General features: G+C 38.8%; 2 protein-coding genes across 3 annotated transcripts in view; one reads left to right on the top strand and one right to left on the bottom strand.

Annotated features, from left to right (window-relative positions):
- IMMP2L (inner mitochondrial membrane peptidase subunit 2) overlaps positions 1–18804 on the bottom strand; it is a 431091-nt gene that overhangs the window by 222781 nt on the left and 189506 nt on the right. The window lies entirely within an intron of this gene.
- The window catches only part of LRRN3 (leucine rich repeat neuronal 3), a 32885-nt gene continuing 22561 nt past the window's right edge, over positions 8481–18804 (top strand). The window contains exon 1 of the mRNA XM_026039280.1: positions 8481–8599. The gene's annotated coding sequence lies outside the window, so the exon portion shown is untranslated. The remainder of the gene's footprint in view (positions 8600–18804) is intronic.

The raw sequence follows: 18804 nt of genomic DNA, 5'->3' as shown, positions 1-18804 counted from the left end.
TGAGCACTAGACTTCAAATGAGAGATCTATTCAAAACATGCACAGACAAAATAAGTGGTTTCCTTAGTAATGGGAACTATGTGAAAGCCTCTGAAACAGCTCCTCCTCCAGTAAGTCATTATGTACATGATCCTTTCTACTCTTCTCCATTTATTTTTGTAAAGATAACTTTTGAAGTACATCACAAAGAACATCTAACATGCACCACAGTTTTTGACAGTCAAATTACAGAGGAGAGGGGAAAAATTACCGTATTCCTAATTAAGTATATTACTTTACTAATTGGTAAGGATGTTGTACATACTAGCAAACTTTCAATTGATTTTCTAGATCTGTGAGTTGAAAAACTCATATTGTAAATAAACTAATAAAATCTTATCTTCTGTATCCATTACACACCCATAGTTCTGTATTTGCTTTAAACTGTCTTCAGCTAACCATATTCTCAACACACACTACACACATTCTTGCTGTTCATTGTCTCAGCCTAGAAAACTTCATGACGATTATCCATGACCACAGCTTGAGAAGGCCGCTCATGCCACTCAGAGCAGCCTAATGCCATTGCCTGTAAAGGGAACCCTAAACCTGAAATGGCAAAACATGAGAAGGCCCACATAGTCAAGGTGCAGCTGCCCCAGCTAAAATGAGAGACACATTGGGAGCCCAACTCAGATGCCTCTATGTAAACGCACACAGCATGAAGAATAAACAAGGAGAATTGATATGCGTGTGAAGTTGCAGGACCATGGTCTCACTGCAGTTACTGAGACATGGTGGGACAGCGCTCATGACTAGAATGTGGCCATGGAGGGCTTTAGGCTTTTCAGTAAGGACAGGCTGGGAAGGCGAGGTGGTGGAGTTGCTCTTTATGTGAGAGAGCAATTGGAGTGTTTGGAGATCAGCACAGGAGAGGACAAAGCATGGGTCAAGAGAGTGTGGGCGAGGATCAAAGGGCAGGTCAACAGGGGTGACACTGTTGTGGGAGTTTACTACAAGCCTCCGGACCAGGAAAAGCGAGTGGATGAGGCCTTCTACAGGCAGCTGCAAGAAGCCTCCTGATCATAAGCCCTGGTCCTCCCGGGGGCCTTCAACCACCCTTATATCTGTTGGGATAATCACAGAGCCAGGAACAGACAGTCCGGCAGGTTCCTGCAGAACACTGCAGGAATAATTTCTTGATACAGGTGGCTGACGAGCTAACAAGGGGAGGGGCACTGCTAGACCTGATACTACCAGAGATGGTCTAGTGGGAAATGTCAGGGTTCGGGGCAGTCTTGGCTGCAGTGACCATGAGATACTGGAATTCACATCCTTGCATGGAGGAAGCTGGACAAGAAGTTGGATTGCAACACTGGACGTCAAGAGAGTCGATTTTGACCTCTTCAGGGAGGAGCTTCCTGAGGAGCTTCCCTTCCTTCCTAGGAATCCCCTGGGCCAGGGACCTAGAAGGAAAGGGAGTCCAGGGGAGCTGGCTAATATTCAAGCACCACTTTTGCTTTCACTATGAGGGGGACAGAGACCAGGAACAGACTGACCAGGGAGGCTGTGGAGTCTCCTTCTCTGGAAATCTTCCAAATCCATCTGGATGACATCCCGTGCCACATGCTCTGGGTGTCCCTGCTTGAGCAGGGGAGTTGGACTAGATGACCTACAAAGGTCTCTTCCCACCTTAACCATTCCGTGATTCTTTGAGAGTGCTATTGAGGGGATGGGAAGATAACTGTGATACTTCCTTTAGTCTCCGAGTAAAAGTAAATAAATCCAAGGTGATATTGTAGCTTTAATATTCAGACAAATTGCTGTATTCACCACAAATATTTTTATAATATTAAAACACATACACAAAAAATAATGTTTTTTTAGCCTCCTCAAAAAAGATAAGAAATTCACATCCGAGCTTCTGCCTTTCAGAAACATGCTGAGGCTTGTCATGTATACTTAAAAATAAATGTGATATTACTAGCGACATTTCATAGTTAAAACCTCAAAACTGGGCAAGAAGGAAGTTCTCTCTCTAGTCACATGCTATATACCACACCACACAATGTTACTAGAAAAATGATATATCTGTTTCAGATAAAATATCAGTTAATTCTCTGCATTAATAGAAAGGACAACAGAAATGAGCAAAGCAGTGGAAAAAAATTTTCCCTATAAGGACAGAAAATATTACTTAAAAGAATTACATATTTTATATCTATTTAATAGGTCATTGTTTGGGTGAACATTCTAGCAGGTTGTTCTGTATCTAGGCTCTACGTTGAAATCATTATCAGCACCATTTCTTTTACCAACCTCAGACAAAGACTAATTCAGGGAGTCACGACACTAAAACACGTTTCCTGTGCACATACTGGGTTTCGTGAACAACGGATATTCACAGCTTGCATTTCTGTTACACGAACTGAAGGATGTCCATGGTCCATAAGCACTCAGGGAGTAGAAGGCCCAATTCCTTCCCGTGAAAAAATCTCAATATTTGTGCTGGTAATCAGATTTAATTAGAAAGCACATGTCAAGGAAAATTCCTTCATTCCTTTGTTTTCCTTGGAAAACTGGAACAGTACCATTGACTTTTTTTATTATTATTTACATGTTATGGTTATCTTCTGGAACAGAGGAATAATTATTCTAGGACAAGGTATGCGTAAATCTCTGATTCAGTGAGGCTCAGACACCATCAGTACAGTGTTCTCAGCCATTTTCCCCCATATTTTCTTGGGAAAGTTCATATTTGGCATTCTTCCCTGTTGACATGAGAAAAACTTTTCAGTCTCTGTAGTACTGGCTAAGAATCAGGGAAGAAGAAAGCTTCAGGAAATTCCAAATCTTGCTCAACTTGTGCTAATATAATTTCAGGGAGACTTTTAAAAGATTTTTTTTTTTTTTTAGTTTTATATGGTTCTGTTATAAATACAGTAATTTTTCATCAGGACTCTGAAAGGCAGAAACTGTTTCATGTACGATTTTCATTGTGTATTAACTCATATTCGCCTGGAAAAGAGCAAAATTCTTTAGTGTCTAGTGGTTATAAAGGATTCATTCATCAGTTTTGTATTAGTAATGAATCCGAGCCATCTCTGTCAGATCCTTATGAAATCACCACAGGAATCTCAGACTTAAAAATCTACCATCCAGAAGATCCCAATAAATTATAAAACTACATTCAACTATTATAGTTATATATTATGAATATATTATATACAAAAACTGAGATGCCAATACAAGAAAGACATAAACATACTGAGATAAAATCCATTTTAAAAAGGAAAATATACTTGTAAAAGAAATACATGAGCTTGAAAACCTCTTTACAGATACCATATTTTATCCATCTAATCCAGCTGCACATAAGAATTCTTTAGCTGTTTTTCACTACTTCATCTTCATTAAGATTCCCACGCGGCACAGACAGGTTGTGGTTGCTATGTGTGACTCATTTCCAGCCTTCAGCGGATGCTGGGATGGAAGCGATTCTTGCCTATTAAAATAGACTCTGGGCTGAAAATTAAAAGAACTCTAATATCACCCTGAGTTGTACAAGGGGACCCGGTAGGCACTAGTACAAAGTATGTCAAGATTTTACAGACCTTAGATCATTCCTGAGGAAGGCTCTCCATAGTATTGCCCTCTCCTGGGATCTTGTCCCTTCTGTTTCTTAGAACACAGTTGCTACATGATTTGCTGGAATATGCAAAATCCCCTTGATCACCAAGACAAGCGTCAGCTCATCACCACTGCTTTCATTCATCCACATTACACATGCTTGAGTCTGGCTTTACTATACAGCTGCTTTTACAACGCAGTTCCAGACTGTGCTAAGTCATCTATTCTTTAGGACTATTATCTCCGTAGTGTTAATGAAATGGCTGTTGCTTTGCATGGATATGAATTTACTCTTATGTGAAATTCTCCTCAGGTTCATGGCCTATGCTTGTTTCCTTCAGCTTTATCTCTATCTTACCAACAGTAACACTGGGATCTGATAAAAGAAAGCTGATAGTAGGTTAAGTGATCTAAGCATAGCACTTCCCATCATGAAGTACAGCCTTGCTTAGAAACTTGAACTTATTGATGGCAACAAGCTTTTCATCTTTTTAGAAAAGACAATGAACTTCATTGGCTTTTGCTTGTCATTGAAAAAATGGTTCACTTTAGTGGGAGATGATACATTAATACAAGTTTTCACTTGTCTGTATGGAAGCATAGCCTTTAGGAAAATATCAATAAGTTAGTGCCATTATATCAAACAATGCACATGACAGGGTCGGGTCGATGACATTGCATAAGCAGCAGTGAAAATGCGGGTAGAATGAGGTTACAGGGAGCGTTGCTACTTACATCTCCCCAGCAAATTAGGCATCATACTTGCTATAGTTCATAATAAGCAGAGTTAAAATAACTAATATATAATAACTATAATAACTATCGTTAATAAAGTCAGTGAGGACGTTGGAGAAATTTTCTGGACTTGGAGCAATGCTGAAACATGCTCCAGAAAAGAATACCTTGGCACACCTCACACGGAAGAGACTCTGTGGGTAGTCTTTGAAGAACTGGTGAGAGTCAGTCCTACACATCAGTTCCTTTCTTTTTTACCCTAAGGGCTACAAGAAGAGAGAGAGAACGAGGCACCACCCAGCCCTCTTCCTTGCAGCCATGGTATCTCAGAAACTGCTGGCCAAATGTGTGCTTCACTAATATATACTGCTACTCAAAAAGTACCTACCCTTTTTTTACTTGGGCAAAAACTGTATAGATAATCACTTTAAAAGAATTTATTTTTAATTGCCAATTCCTAATATGAAATGCTTAGATTTCATTAAGTTCTAAATCTTTAGAACTTAAATCACAAACTTGGGGCTTTTTGCTTTAACTGCATAGTATTTATTTCAGTTTTCAGCTATACTTGCTGGATTCCACAATGGAGCTGTGTTCTAAGAGCCTAATAATACTGGATGTGATCACCCTGAACCACAGCAAGCAAACAGTACATTATTGCTAAAGCCAAACCCTTTTTATAACTCAGAAAGTTTTGCAATCTCCTTCCAACATGAGCAAGAATGTATGCACAAACCCCACTATATTTTAATAAGTTTTAATGCACCATTAATTATACATTACAAACAAGTAATTATTTAGTTTATTTTCATGTGCACTCAGTAATCAGATAAAATGCATGCAAAATAAATACCTGGAGTTAGCATACATTACTTTCATCATATCTCTGCCAGTCTAAGGCATTTTTTTTCTACCCTGCAACCTAATAAGCTATATATATATACATATATATATATATATAAAAAATTCTGATGAAATAGATTATGTTCCTATTTTAAAACCAGCAAACATCATAGTAAAATTAGCAAGAAAATAACTTAATGAATCTTAATCATCATAATTGTATTACTTATAAAAGGTATTTTTCTCCTACAGATAATTTGAAAAAAATATATTTCTTAGCAAAAAAATCAATTAAAAATTCAATTATTTCACTTTTTTATAAAATAGAACTTTATGATGATAAAATAATATTTTAACTAATATGTAACTGTACATCTATCAAGGAGATATTTTAATTGCATATATATTCTATCATAACAACACAGTATCTTTATGCAATGTGCTTTAGCTGATTTAATTATTTAGCCTTCCAGTTAAACAGACCATAGAAATCAGCCATGATGAAGATTTCACATAGGAAAAACTCACATCTGAATTTCGCATGTCAAATCTTTCAATCAATTCTTGCATGATTCTCATGTTAACCAGGAAGCCAGACTGTAAATAAAGGACAGTCACTATGTGAGACTAGGAACAAAATACCAGAAGACATTCAGGTAGAACAAGGTGGTTCCAATCTTTTCTCTAGTCCACAAATCTGCTCTTCCACTGGACTATTATTAGTGCTAACTAGTTCACTATGACAGAAGGTCTTCCGTTTTTCTACTTTTTGCCCAGAGCTTTTGAAATTCCATCTGCCACCCCACCTGATAGAAGAGGTTTGCATCTCTTGCAAGAGTATACTCTGATGTGTATGATTCCATACCACCCAGGTATGGGATGTGACTAATCCCATACCTGGGATGGGGAATGATTTCTATTTTTCTTGTTGGGCCTAGCTTGGCAAGAACTATTATATTTCTAGCTTTTGGTTGTGCTTTCCGAACATGAGCACTGTCCCATCAGAAACTGGACAGGTTGTGTTACATTTGGCAGAGAACATGAGGAGGCAAGGAAGGCTTCAAGCATTAGGTTCACTTACTATGGGAAATTTCTGTGTTTCATATTCACAGCTTGTAGCAGTGAACAGTGCTATCAAAGGCTGTAAAAATTATCTCACAGGGGCAAATGAAAGACAAGATTTCACTGATGAACCCTGAGCCTACAGAAAGAAGGTGACATGAAATCTTTCTGGCCAGAGGCATTCTCTGCAGCAGTGTCTATTCCCCATCCCCAACTCAGGGCAAGAAGAACTGAGAGGCAGTCAAAGATGGGTAGACACCAAGTGTTTTTGTTACATTGCCTGTTTCTCCTTTAACTCTCAAAAGGGGTGGGGGGGGGGAGGTTATAATAAGAGAACTGAAGAAAATGTAAGGGCCACACAGCGTTCCTCCCACACTTGAGTATTTCATGAATTTGCAGCCTGCCACTTAAGAGCCATTATTTCACATACGAGGTTGTCCTATTCAGCTCTCTGTGTGCTAAAAAAACTGACTGCAGACATCTTAAAGGAATTTTAATCATTTCTCCCAGTACTTACTTTAAGTGCAATATTCAAAAATTTGAGGGAGAAGGAAAAGAAAGTGCTTTATTACTGCCCAACTAATGTAAGTACCAGGGAGTCAATCAGGACCTGCTTTGCAAAATTTACCCTAGCCAATTACAGCAAAGTAAAATTTATTGAAGATGGCATCACGTTAATTCACTTTTCATAATAAGTGATTTTATAAAGTGTAAACTCATTCACTTAGAGAATAAAAACAGAAATGCATTTCACAATCACAGGCTCAAAGTGAATTAAAATGATGTGTATGGTGTTCATAAAATAATAACCACTTTATAATAGAATTTTGGTGTTATTGCCATTGCAAATGTACTTTAATTTACATTGTTTGTTAATCTTCAGATTTTTTTTGTACTCTTATTAGACATGATTGTGAGCTGTTCTCCAGACAAAGCCTATGATGTGAAATGTGAACCACATTTCAAATTAGTCCACTAGAGGGTGGTCTGTATCAATCAGGGTTGTAGTACTAAATTTACGCAAGACAACCAATATTTTCTTATTTTTGACCTGTTGATAACTCACCCTTTGTATTTCACTATTGTTCATCCCCCAAAACTGATTTGATTCATATAAAACAATGTGTAAAATAAAAGTCTTCCCCTAACAATAGCTCACTTGTAGCTCTGCATCTCCAGGAGAAGCAGTAACATTTTTCAGTGTATATTTCTGTGAAATTAAAAACATCTTTGTGAATTATTTTATAATTCTTGAAACCTCCAGTGGAGCAAACTGTAGTTTTCAGCATGCCCTTTGTTCACAGATACAAAACAAACAGGGGAAAAAAAAATCTTTACCATTGAGTATATCAGACAAAAAGGAGTGAAGAGAAGGAAATAAGGGAAGGATATCTGTGCAGCCTCTTGTTTACTCTGTCAGATAGTCACAAAGATAGCTAGGGAGACAGAGATGGGAAGAAGTAGGTTTTATTTAACCACTCCCTTCCTCAGCTTTCTATGGATACATATACGTAATAAAATCTAATATTTTATAACACTGGCAAAAGGAGCAGTAGAAAAAAAAACTTTCTTAAAATAAAAGCATGCAATAAAATGCCAGGGGGGGTGGGTTCTCTCTTCTTCTCCCCTCTTCACTAAGAGGGAAAGGTTTTCCTGAAGGGTTTCACCATCCGGCATCCCCTGAACCACAGCAGCCCTTGCAGAAGTTTAGTGATCCCTAATGAGCTGCTCTGCACATAGGGAGCTTCCTTACGCGCCTCGTACATCCTCCCTTCCGCACGGGCAAAATAACGAGTTTAAATCTCCGGAGGCCTCCTATAAAAGCACCAGGCACGCGCCGCAGCTCCCACAGAGCGGAGGCGCGCGGCGGGCGCACGGCGAGGCCCAGGCCGCCGTGTCACGTAGCAGGCAGCACCCCGCGGGCTGGCGCAGCGGCGCTGCAGCGCCCACGCACAGGCCATCGCCTGCTCTCTGGGGAGCGCCAGGGGCCCCGTTATCCGCCACCACCGAGCGGGGCAGCTGCGTGACACGCTGATGGACGGGCGGGCGGCTCAGCGCCGCGCCGCCAACCGCCATGGAGGCGAGGAGGAGTAAGGAGGGCTAGTCCTCCCGCCGGGGAGCGCGGCGGGCAGCACGGCGGCTCCCGTGCTGCGGGATATCCGTCCATACGCCGTGGTGTCATTATATACCGCTACACACGCTCGCACGCACACAAAGCCGCGCGCGCCTCCGCACCCGCACGGCTCCTCAGACGCCGGCATCAAGGCAAGTATGTGGCTACCTGCGCTAAGGAATCAAATTTACAGAGATGGGAGAACTCCTCCGGCTTTGAAACTACTCTAAGGAGAGGGTAAGTTCCTCTTTATTAAATTGCTATCCAGATTTTTATCTTAACTCTCCCCCCCTACCCCACCCCCAGTCTTCTTTTGTAAAGTTATTTTATTAGCATTCTTCCTCATTTTACTTTCTAAAGGGAAATGCAAATGCAATTTGCTCTTTGTGTCAGAGATAATCTAAGCACACTTGAAAGAGTATCGGATGGGTGCATTTGCTGGCTTGAAAGAACATCAAAGGGTGAAATATTATAAAGGGAGGAGGTTCTCCCCTATGTTTCAGATGCAAAAATCAAATTACACAGTTGCTCTGTGTTTTGAAACCGATAAAATAAGATGCAGGACAGCACAGCCTCCTTCCTTCTCTCCGGCGCTGGGATTAAGGGAACCGCTGTTTATGTCAGGACCTAAACCCCAGTGTGCAGCGAGGCTGAATGAGCATATCACAAACAGTTATTGAATTTCTGCCAGGCTTCATGGTCGGCATTGTGGCAAATGACTTCCCCTTAAAAGCATCCCCTTCCCCATCAGAGGGGTCGGAGCCATCGCCGGCTTACGGATGCAGCTGGAACGGCCGTGCAGGGTGACAGGGATGGCGTTGAGCAGGGGAGTTGCAATCTTCTCCGGTAATTAACACGAGCGCGGCGGGGTGCCCCCATACTGTATTTTCACAGGAGCGGGTTGTTGGTGCAAAGCCATCGCTCCCTCACCTTTGCCTCTCTCGGTACAGGGAGGCTCAAAACTATTTGTCTTGGCTCGCAATGTCTTTGTTTTCACATCTCTAGTTTGAGTTTTCACCCAGCACAGCAGGTCAGAAAGCAGGGAACCACAGGAGGAGATTGAGGGGGCAGTAAATGCAGGGGCTAGGAAGGAGACAACTGCTTTCTATTTAACCTATGTGGTCACCCTGAAATTCCACGCCAGCACTGTTGCCCAGTGCCCAGTGTGTTTATACATATGCATGTCATTCCTTTCATTCAGTGTAAGGGTACTTTAGCAGCCCTTAAGATGAAAACACGTTCAGTAAAGTCCATCAATGTGCAGCAGTGTGATTCATGCAGCAGGGAAAGCCAGGGGGAGATTGCACTTCGCTCCCTGCCAAGGACAGGTTAGCTACCCAAAGCCTGCTTCAAAGTGAAAAGAAATACAACCCCAGTCATCCTACATGTTTCAGTTTGCTTTCCGGAACGCTATGTGCAGTAAAGGCAGATCTTTCCCGTGCCTCTCCTCTACCCCCCACTCCGTACACCTTAGTGAACATCAGAGAGGAGCTGCTTCTCCGTAGCAATGCAATCCCCCGCCTGCAATTCCAGAGTTTCAGAGGAACAAACATTGCGAAACAAACCGCAACAGATAGCCAGAGGTGGTAAGCCTGCCACCTTTCCAGAAATGTCAGGAAAGGGGTAGCTTAACACTATGTATGGTAAGAAGCCAATTAATTCAGGTGACCTTTGTAAATGGTGACAATAAAGCGGCTCTGACAATATGCCACAGCCTTCGATTTTCCCTCTGGAAAATGAATGAGCTTAAGAAGAGGTTTCCTTTTCAGAGTACAAAATGAAAGGTATTGAAGCATTAGCTCCTGCTATTGGCAAGCTTGCTCTCTTTCAGATGTATGAAATCTGTTTAAAGCAAGCTGGCTTATTTTATTATGCAAATCATAATTTCTGGTTCAATTAATTAAACGTTCTTCTTTCACCTATGTTGTATGTGTATTTTAGTTATTTAAACATGAATTTCAAGCTACTAATTTGGATTTTTGCAGGATGTGGTATATAATAAGGGAAGAAAACATGATTCTGAGCTCTTCTTGCTGTATGCAAAGGACAACTCAGATGAAACTTTTTCTATTATATATCATGGTACCCACTCAGCTTTTCTGAGTCTTTACTTGAGCTCATTTTATTATATAAAACTATAACTAGATATGGGCAACTTTAAAACAATTTACACCATCTTTTCCACATGTACTCCAATATATGACTTTAAAATACTGCATAGCTATTCCAAAGAGTTTCAGAAACATGTAGTCTTTCCAAATCATGCATGCACAGAGGAAATACGATGCACGTTCAGTGCCTGAGTACACTGCTCAGATATCCTTACTCACCATACTAACCAAATTTTGGTTAATCCTCCCTCAAAGCTCCTGCAATAACGTTGTAGTGTCAGACAATGACTGGCTGATGTTGTTATGGCAACCCCCAAAGTACTGCCTTTCGGGTGGTAGATTGGAGAGTGACATCACAGCGTCCCTGTTTGGAGCACCCAGGATTTCTCTTTTGCACCACAATTAGGCCATCTATAAGATGTTTCTAACAGTGGTGCATATCAAAGATATCATGTACAATCTTTGTGAACAGATCTAGAATAAGTTGCTTATGAAAATATGGATGTCCTGCAAATCATTTGTCATTAGCAAGACAGAGAGGACAAAATCAAGGGTTTCCACAACCAAGAGCAAACCATTAAACAGTTCTGCTGCCACTTTCTATGACTCTTACCCCTAAACTTCATCTTAATACTGATTCTAGTAACAATCCAGTGCATTACTGGATGGAGGAGAAGAACTATAACTTTAAATGGCTGGTGCTTAAGAGGTGAAGTTTTACAGAGTTTAGTCAATTCTTAATTTTGAAATGAAGATGGCTAAAAGAAACAATTTAGTTTTCCTTGAACTATAGGTATATGTTCTTGGTGAAGTTATGGTGCATTAAAATTTTAGTTAATTCAATATCCTCCCTTCACTTTGTAATAATAAAAGCTGACAGAGAAGAAATAAAATTCTTGAGAGATACATGAAGTTTCTAAATAAACCCTTCCACTTCAAAATCCGCAAACAAAACTAACTAGCTAAATCTGACAAGGAAAAGCTGATCTGAATAATGCTCACACAACTGTTTTCTCAAATGGAAGATTTGTCCAAAAAATCCTAACAGCTTCTATAACATACATTTCTTTTTTTATTTTTAACTGATTAAGACTTTAAGCCCCCATATTACTTTTAAAAGGATAATTACTCTCATTCTAACAATGCAGCGAGAACTGTAATTCTTTACTTGATGGAAGGAAAAATGCCACTAGACTTTGAGAAGAAACAGTAGTGACAGATGCCATTAGAAAGGTCATTAAACACATTAGTATTAATAGAAGATCAATACTGCTCATTATAACTGCAATGTAACTGTAAAAAGGAATTGTCAAGCCCTTTCCTTATTTAACTCAACAGTTCACAAGTTGTTAAATGCCTTTATGGTAAAACAGCTTTTATTCATTTCTGCGATACTCCTGAGACCAAAAAACTTTTTAAACAAACAGTAGTTCTACTCAAAGTCTGCACGTGGTGGTGTGTCACCAATGTCACCACCACTAATTCACATCCCCAGCCAGCCCGTACTGATGCAGCCTCATTAAAGCACATGGAGCTTTACTGATCTGCACCAGGTGAAGATCCTTCATAGATGTCAACAAGATTCGCCCACTTTGGATCAGCGGAGCCTCCTGGTGAGATAGAGCATTTCCATGGGGGTGAAGCACAAAGTACATTCACAGTTTAGCTTGATCCACATACTCTCTCCTGACATGATTTTATATTCTTAACACATGGAAGATGATGCTACATAATAAATGAGCTATAATTAAGTGGATAGTAGAGGAATAAAAAGAGATACCCAATATGTGCATGGGTTTTATTCTCATGATATTCAGAGACTTTTGCTGTTCATACAGCTAGGGAAGGTATCATTAGGTAAAAAGGACTATATTTATCAGACTCTTCCACTTCTATTTTATTATTTTTTGCTTTTAATTTACAAAATGCTTGGAAGAACAAGCTGCAGATATGCTTTCTCTCTTACCATCCCCAAAGCTGCTTACTGGTTCATTCCAAAGCATGAACTGCAAAGGCATTAAAATGAATAGAAACAGTTTAATTCCATAAGGAGGAATGTATCCAAAGTATCCTTGAAACAACTATCCATCCTTTGGAAATATTTATTCTTCACCAAAAATTTGCCTCAGTAAAATTCCTTCCCTTTCAGACAGCCTATTTGCTGTAACTGCTTGTTCACAAGCAGTAACACTATTATTCAAAGAAAATAAGAAATAAATTTTCTGTATTCCCATTATTTCTACTCCATTATGATATTTATGGGACTCATCAAAATATCTGCCCCAAATTTACTGGTAGTTTAGCTCTATTGACCTCCGAATTAGACCAGAAAATAATTTTTCCCTTTTTCTGTTCCCAGCTACCACAATCTCGGTCAAACTGGGAAATGTTTTTTAACAAAAGAAATTTAGCAGCTCTGCTTCCTGCATAAGTGTCTGTATTTAGAGGTAAACACTGCAAAGCTGAGTGAAATGCTATAGGGATTTTTTTTTTTCCTCAGAATGCCTACTGATTATTAGTTTTACCCCAGGAGTCTATTACTATGCTTCTTGTCATGTGAATAACAACCACTCTGCCAATACATTAAAGTCTCTAAAACATTTGATAAAAATATCCATTTTAAGCTTAGCCATACCAAAAATTCCCTGGACATTCTGCCACCAGTATCACAAACAAACAAAAAAGAAAGATTCCTTATACTACTCATTGCCAAGGGGCCTGACAATTTCAGAAATTTCCTGTTGAATAAATTACAGAAGAATAATACTGAAAAAGCATCATGTAATAGAACAGACAACAAACATCATACAAACGCACAGGGAAGAGCAAAGCTGTGCACTGGGGCTTGTTTAAATCAGCACAGAATAGCAATCCTCCTGTGCAAGGGAAGGGGACTCTCCAAAGGCAACACGGCGGCGGTGCAAAGGTCTACAGGTTACTGAGGCTCTTCTGCTAGGGGAGCTGGGAGAAAACAGCAGCTGAGGAGCAGACTGGTTGGCTTCATCATTATGGTGCTGAACCAAAAAGTCAGCCTACTTCTAGACGGCACAAGAAATATATGGAATATATTCCTGGCATTGGGAAGTTTATTCACTTCCTGCATTGGGATACATAGAAGCATCTTGAGTGGACCTGGGATGTGCCTTCCAGGAAAAGCTCTTTGCACTGCAAAAGCAGCTCCAAAGATTCCAAGCAACATGAGTTGCTGTTTTCCATATGTCCCATATAGAAACCAGCCAGTGCTTTAAATAGTCCTCTTCCTTCCCCAAAGTGACTGGGGAAGGAAACAGGCTAGGAAACAGTTTCAGAAATGCTGTCACGGGTTTATAAAGTACAGTATTTTCTCTTATCAAGTTCTAAAAAACACGACTTTCAGTAGGAAATATAAAATTGCTGTCAAGTGGTGTTTCATTACCAGTGGAGCTTGAGGAACATTATCTGCATAAGACCCATTTCATAGCAGTTCACAGCAAAACTGAGCTATTTAGGTTATCCTCTATGTTCATCCTAGTTTCAGTGTACTGCAGCTACTTACTTTGCATATATATTTCTCTTAACACAGAACACCCCATATTAACTTTGAAAAAAAAAAAAAGACAGTTGAGACTGGATGGTAGGTCTGGTCATGGCACTCCTGGAATATGGTCATTTCACTGTTCACTTCATTTGAGTGTGCTAAGCCAGTTACTTACTGGCAGCACAAACACAAGACTAAAACACTGCAGCACTTGAGAGAGGTGAAATGATTAATGACCATCATACCAGTTTATAGAGGTACCCTTATGATGAGAGAGAAGACAAAATGAGGTAATTGCAAATATAATGACCTATAAAGCTAGAAATGTTTGTCTCAACAGCAGTTTCTTCCAGCGCATATAATTCAGACAACACATTCTTCCAAATGCTGCTTGGATATAGATTACCCAGTCATCAATATTATGTCAGACAAACAGAAATTTTCAGTTGTTTCATTTTTGTTGTGCAATAAGAGACAAAAGGAATATTCACTATATCATTCTAAGAATAGACTCTAAACTCCAAAAACATACCAGCAAAAGGATCCTGAACCCTATATTTCTCTGGCAGAAATAGAGGCAGAGCTACTCAATCTGTAGAACTGCAGAGCAATGGTCCTACATTTTTGACTTGCACAGACACCAAAGTAGTTTGCCTGCTTGCACACTCCACACACTCCATGCAAACCCTGTAGCCACTCCGCTTGGAAGTAATCCCTCCAGGGATTAGTACATAGACTAATTTTAATACAAAGGGCTTTCCTTGATATTTTGCTGTGCTACCTTTAAAATACTGCATTTTTCCCACTTTCTTAAAATTTGAATTCAATAGTCCCTAGCCTCAATTTTTCTAGTATATTCAGAGCTTTTCCACCCACCTGCTCAGCAGTGATTAGAAGAGGCAATGCATTTGTGTCCATACTGGTAGAGATGCTTCCATCCCTTTAACACATAATTAAGACTAAAATACCAGTTTCCTCTCTATAACAGGTACTCTTACATTTTCTAACAAACCTTCTAACTACCTCTAACTACAAAGAAAAAAAAAGATGTAAAGGTGATATTAAAACAACTTTAAGATGCAAGCCAAAGCAAATCTGATTAACATCTCACACAATATCTGTAGTTTTGCTTCATTAGCCACAGACATAAATTGCCAACTCTTGTACCTCTAAAGCTGGTGTTACTGTATATTGGTGGTTAGTTCTGATACGTTCAAATACCTCAATACACACAGGCTGGATCAAAGCCATTGTGGGAGACTTAACTGAAATTGTTACCTTTTATTCCTTCTCCATTTTTTACTTGAATTGTATTTGTTTCTGCTTTCCCATTAACTCTGTTTTTATAGAGTTCTGTATAAAAGTAATTATAACAGAACTCAGTGCTAAAAACAAATAGAATGAAACTATTATCATTAAAATTTCCATACTATATAGAACAATCCAAAAACATTTCACAGGTGGTCCTTAGAATTGCCATCCTTGGGTATAATTTTTACTTCCATTTTTGATAAATGGTAAAATTCTTATTGAAGTCAACAGACACAGAAGAGATTCTTAAAGGATCTTCTCTTTGTTCTTTGGTATTTTCAGCACTGTCTCCATCTAGGTTTACAGAATCCATCATGTTGGCACATTTTCATGCATGCAGCATGAAAAGGACAAAAAAACAACTCTTTGAGACCTTTCTTCCTGTTTAAAATAATCTTAATTATTATACACATTAATGTACTAGATCCTATCTAAAAGATCCAGAGGGACATACAAAACCTTCTGAAAATCAGGACTGCAGATGAAAGGGAAGCCACCCAGACAGTTATAAAATGCTTGAAATCACAGCCCATAACTCATGGAAAAGGTAGATTCCCGTGCCATGCTTTGGGCGATCCTGGAAACAAAGCTGGTTTTCAACTTCTGCTCAAATGCATTTCATTTAAAAAAGCTTAACTAAACATTTGGCCACTACTGTGCATTCAGAGAGGAAGCATGCATTTGTATTTGGAAACAACTGTATCCTTAATCCTGATATGGAGAAATGAGCCTCTTCAATAATTAATTGAATTAATCTTACTTTGAAATAAAGCTCGCAGGAATTAAACTCATGTTTCAAAATAAAAATACATGGTTCTCACTGTAAGCTTTTTTCTTATTTTATATTCCACTTACCTGCAGCTAAAAAGTTTTCAATGATGCACAGTAGTGTTTACATAGTACCTGAGAGTATGCAATATTATGCATTTTTCTTTTTTTTAAGGGTTATTACTTAGAAGTTAAAAATAAATAAATAAAAACTCTTTTATTTTACTTTTCTTTTTTCATTTCTATAGCTCCTTATCAAATATATGAAGAAAGTTAAAAACATGAACAACAAGGACATATTCCTATTACTACCATCAGCAGCAGTAAAAGTTCAATTTAATTCTTCCAAACACTCAAGAAGAGGGACAAACAAAACCATTGTTTTCTTTTAAAGATAGAAATTACAGGTCCTATTCATATATCTTTCTGTGATTTATAGAAATTCTTTGATACACATTATGAATCTTGCTCACCAGTTACATTTAGAAGCTTATCTATAAAGGCCTGAATCATTTACAGAGTATATTAGTTAAAAGGATGTGATTTTAATGGGAAAATATTGATTAAAATAGAATATTTTTTTCTTATAACTATGCATTAAAACTTAATGTGTTAAATGTGGCAATCAGTGAAAGGTCTTTCGATTTATAGTTAGATACTTAGATAAAAGAGCCATCTGTAATAAAGTTTACCTTTTAAAGTTGCTGACCATCTGATGTTCCTACTACCTTCAGAAGCTTCATGATACAATCCTCACCTGGATGCTACTTTTAGATATTTAAATATTAATTTGATAGCATAATAGTATTCTCTGTGGAAGACACTACCTTTAGTAGGTATCACTTAAAAATAAACTATAATTAAAATATAGAAGTAAAGTTGTATGCAATTTCAAAGATTTACCAGCTGAAATGTCAAACTGCTTATACATTGTCCAAATTGTAAAGTGCATTTAGGTTCCTTTGTTAGACTCTCAACAAAGTATAGAAGTGTATAGATCCATCAAACTCAGTGGAGTTATGCCAACACAGGCCTTGGCTTTCTGTTCTAAAGTACCTTTTGCTCTTTTAAAGGTTGGAGAACTCATAAACTTTCTGTATGTCAAATGTTATTCTTCATCACTGCTCTGACAGCCTCTGAGGCTTACCCAAAGTTCACAGAAAACAAAATCTTTCCAATTACTTCAAGTGTGTGTTAAGTCTTTATATTCGAACAGGCTGCCCAGGGAGGTTGTGGAGTCTCCTTCTCTGGAGGTCTTCAAGACCCTCCTGGATGCCACCCTGGGCCCTGTGCTCTGGGTGTTCCTGCTGGAGCAGGGGGGATGGACTAGAGGATCTCTAGAGGTCACTTCCAACCTCAACCATTCTGGGATTCTGGGATTCTTTCCTTTGGTTTTAATTTGTCTTGTATCAGTTCTCAAAACAATGTTACTTTGGTGTATCATTTTATTAATCCTAGAAAGGGCACAAAGACATAGAAGGCATTAAAACACATGGCACAAATATGGGCCAGGGACATGAGAGAAATTATGTTGGGATTGATCTCTTCAGAATTACTCAATGGTAGGTTATACAAGTTGTCACTAAAATCCTCAGCAGTGCTATTTAATCTCTCTGGGAGAGGCAGGCAAACTTTCTAGAAGTCTGAATAATACATTTGGTAGAAACCTTCTGGTCCATCATTAATTGAAATACAGATATTTTAAGAGAAGCAATATGGAGTAATTAATTCAGGCTGAGGAAAATATCCAATTCCATAAAAAATAAATCTTGTTTGCATTAGCATTGCTTAAAAATAGATTTTGCTTGGCAAGTTAAAGTACAGCATTGAATCCACATAGATCAAAACCAGCCATGATCTCTGTGAAATGGGAAGGTCTTGGGACAAGATTAGTAAATTCTACATAGCAACTGGTAAGAAACTCTGAAGCCAGACTCCAACTTCCCTGAGCTGGTCTGGCATAACCAGCGACCCTGCTTTGAGACAGAGCTTGGACTAGAGACCTTCTGAGGTACCTTTCAACCTGAACTGCCCTACAGTCTCATGATCCTTTAAGTAGAAGGACTTGCTCCTTTGCCCACGTTCTGTTAAGTGATAATTTGCGCAACTGTCTTTTTCACAGCCCAATTAAATGTCTTAGTATTACTGAATTGGAGGACAGCAATCAAGATATTACCAGACTTGAAAGGAACGGTGCCAGTCATTCCTACTGCATGCTTTGATTTTCATCTCCAGCCCAATAGTATGGAGTAAAAAATTTTGAGAAATAAGACAATCTGCCATATTCTTAGCAGCTACAGAGGACTTAAAATTTACTTATTCATGAAGCAGTATTTGTTTTGTTGTTCTCCACCAAGAGAAAGGTAATTTGACAACCTTCCAACACGATACCAAAAAATGTTTAAATGTCCTTCTACAATAAAAAGAATAACAAATCTTTGTTATTCTATTCAGCCACATGTTCAGTGTATTCCACTCATTTGAGGCTGAATAAATTGCAGTAAATTAAAATACAATCTGGAGAATACAGTATGAGCAAGAGTGAATTAGAATTAGTACAATGACCTCTTAATATCACGCCCTGACTATCATGCCAACCTTTGGCTTTCTCTTCCTAGAGTAGTATTTATTCCCTCCTTGCTGTAGTGAATACATTTCATCTGTTTCAGTCTTTATGTAACTTAAGCCTTCAGTGAGTTTCATGAGGAGTGGTTTTGCTGAGAACTCTTGCCAGT

The sequence above is a fragment of the Nothoprocta perdicaria genome, unplaced genomic scaffold (genome assembly GCF_003342845.1).
Source record: "Nothoprocta perdicaria isolate Ctin4 unplaced genomic scaffold, notPer1 scaffold_227, whole genome shotgun sequence".
Classification (NCBI taxonomy): Eukaryota; Metazoa; Chordata; class Aves; order Tinamiformes; family Tinamidae; genus Nothoprocta; species Nothoprocta perdicaria.
Note: the sequence above shows the minus strand (reverse complement) of the source record. Positions and strands in the feature narration are given on the sequence as shown.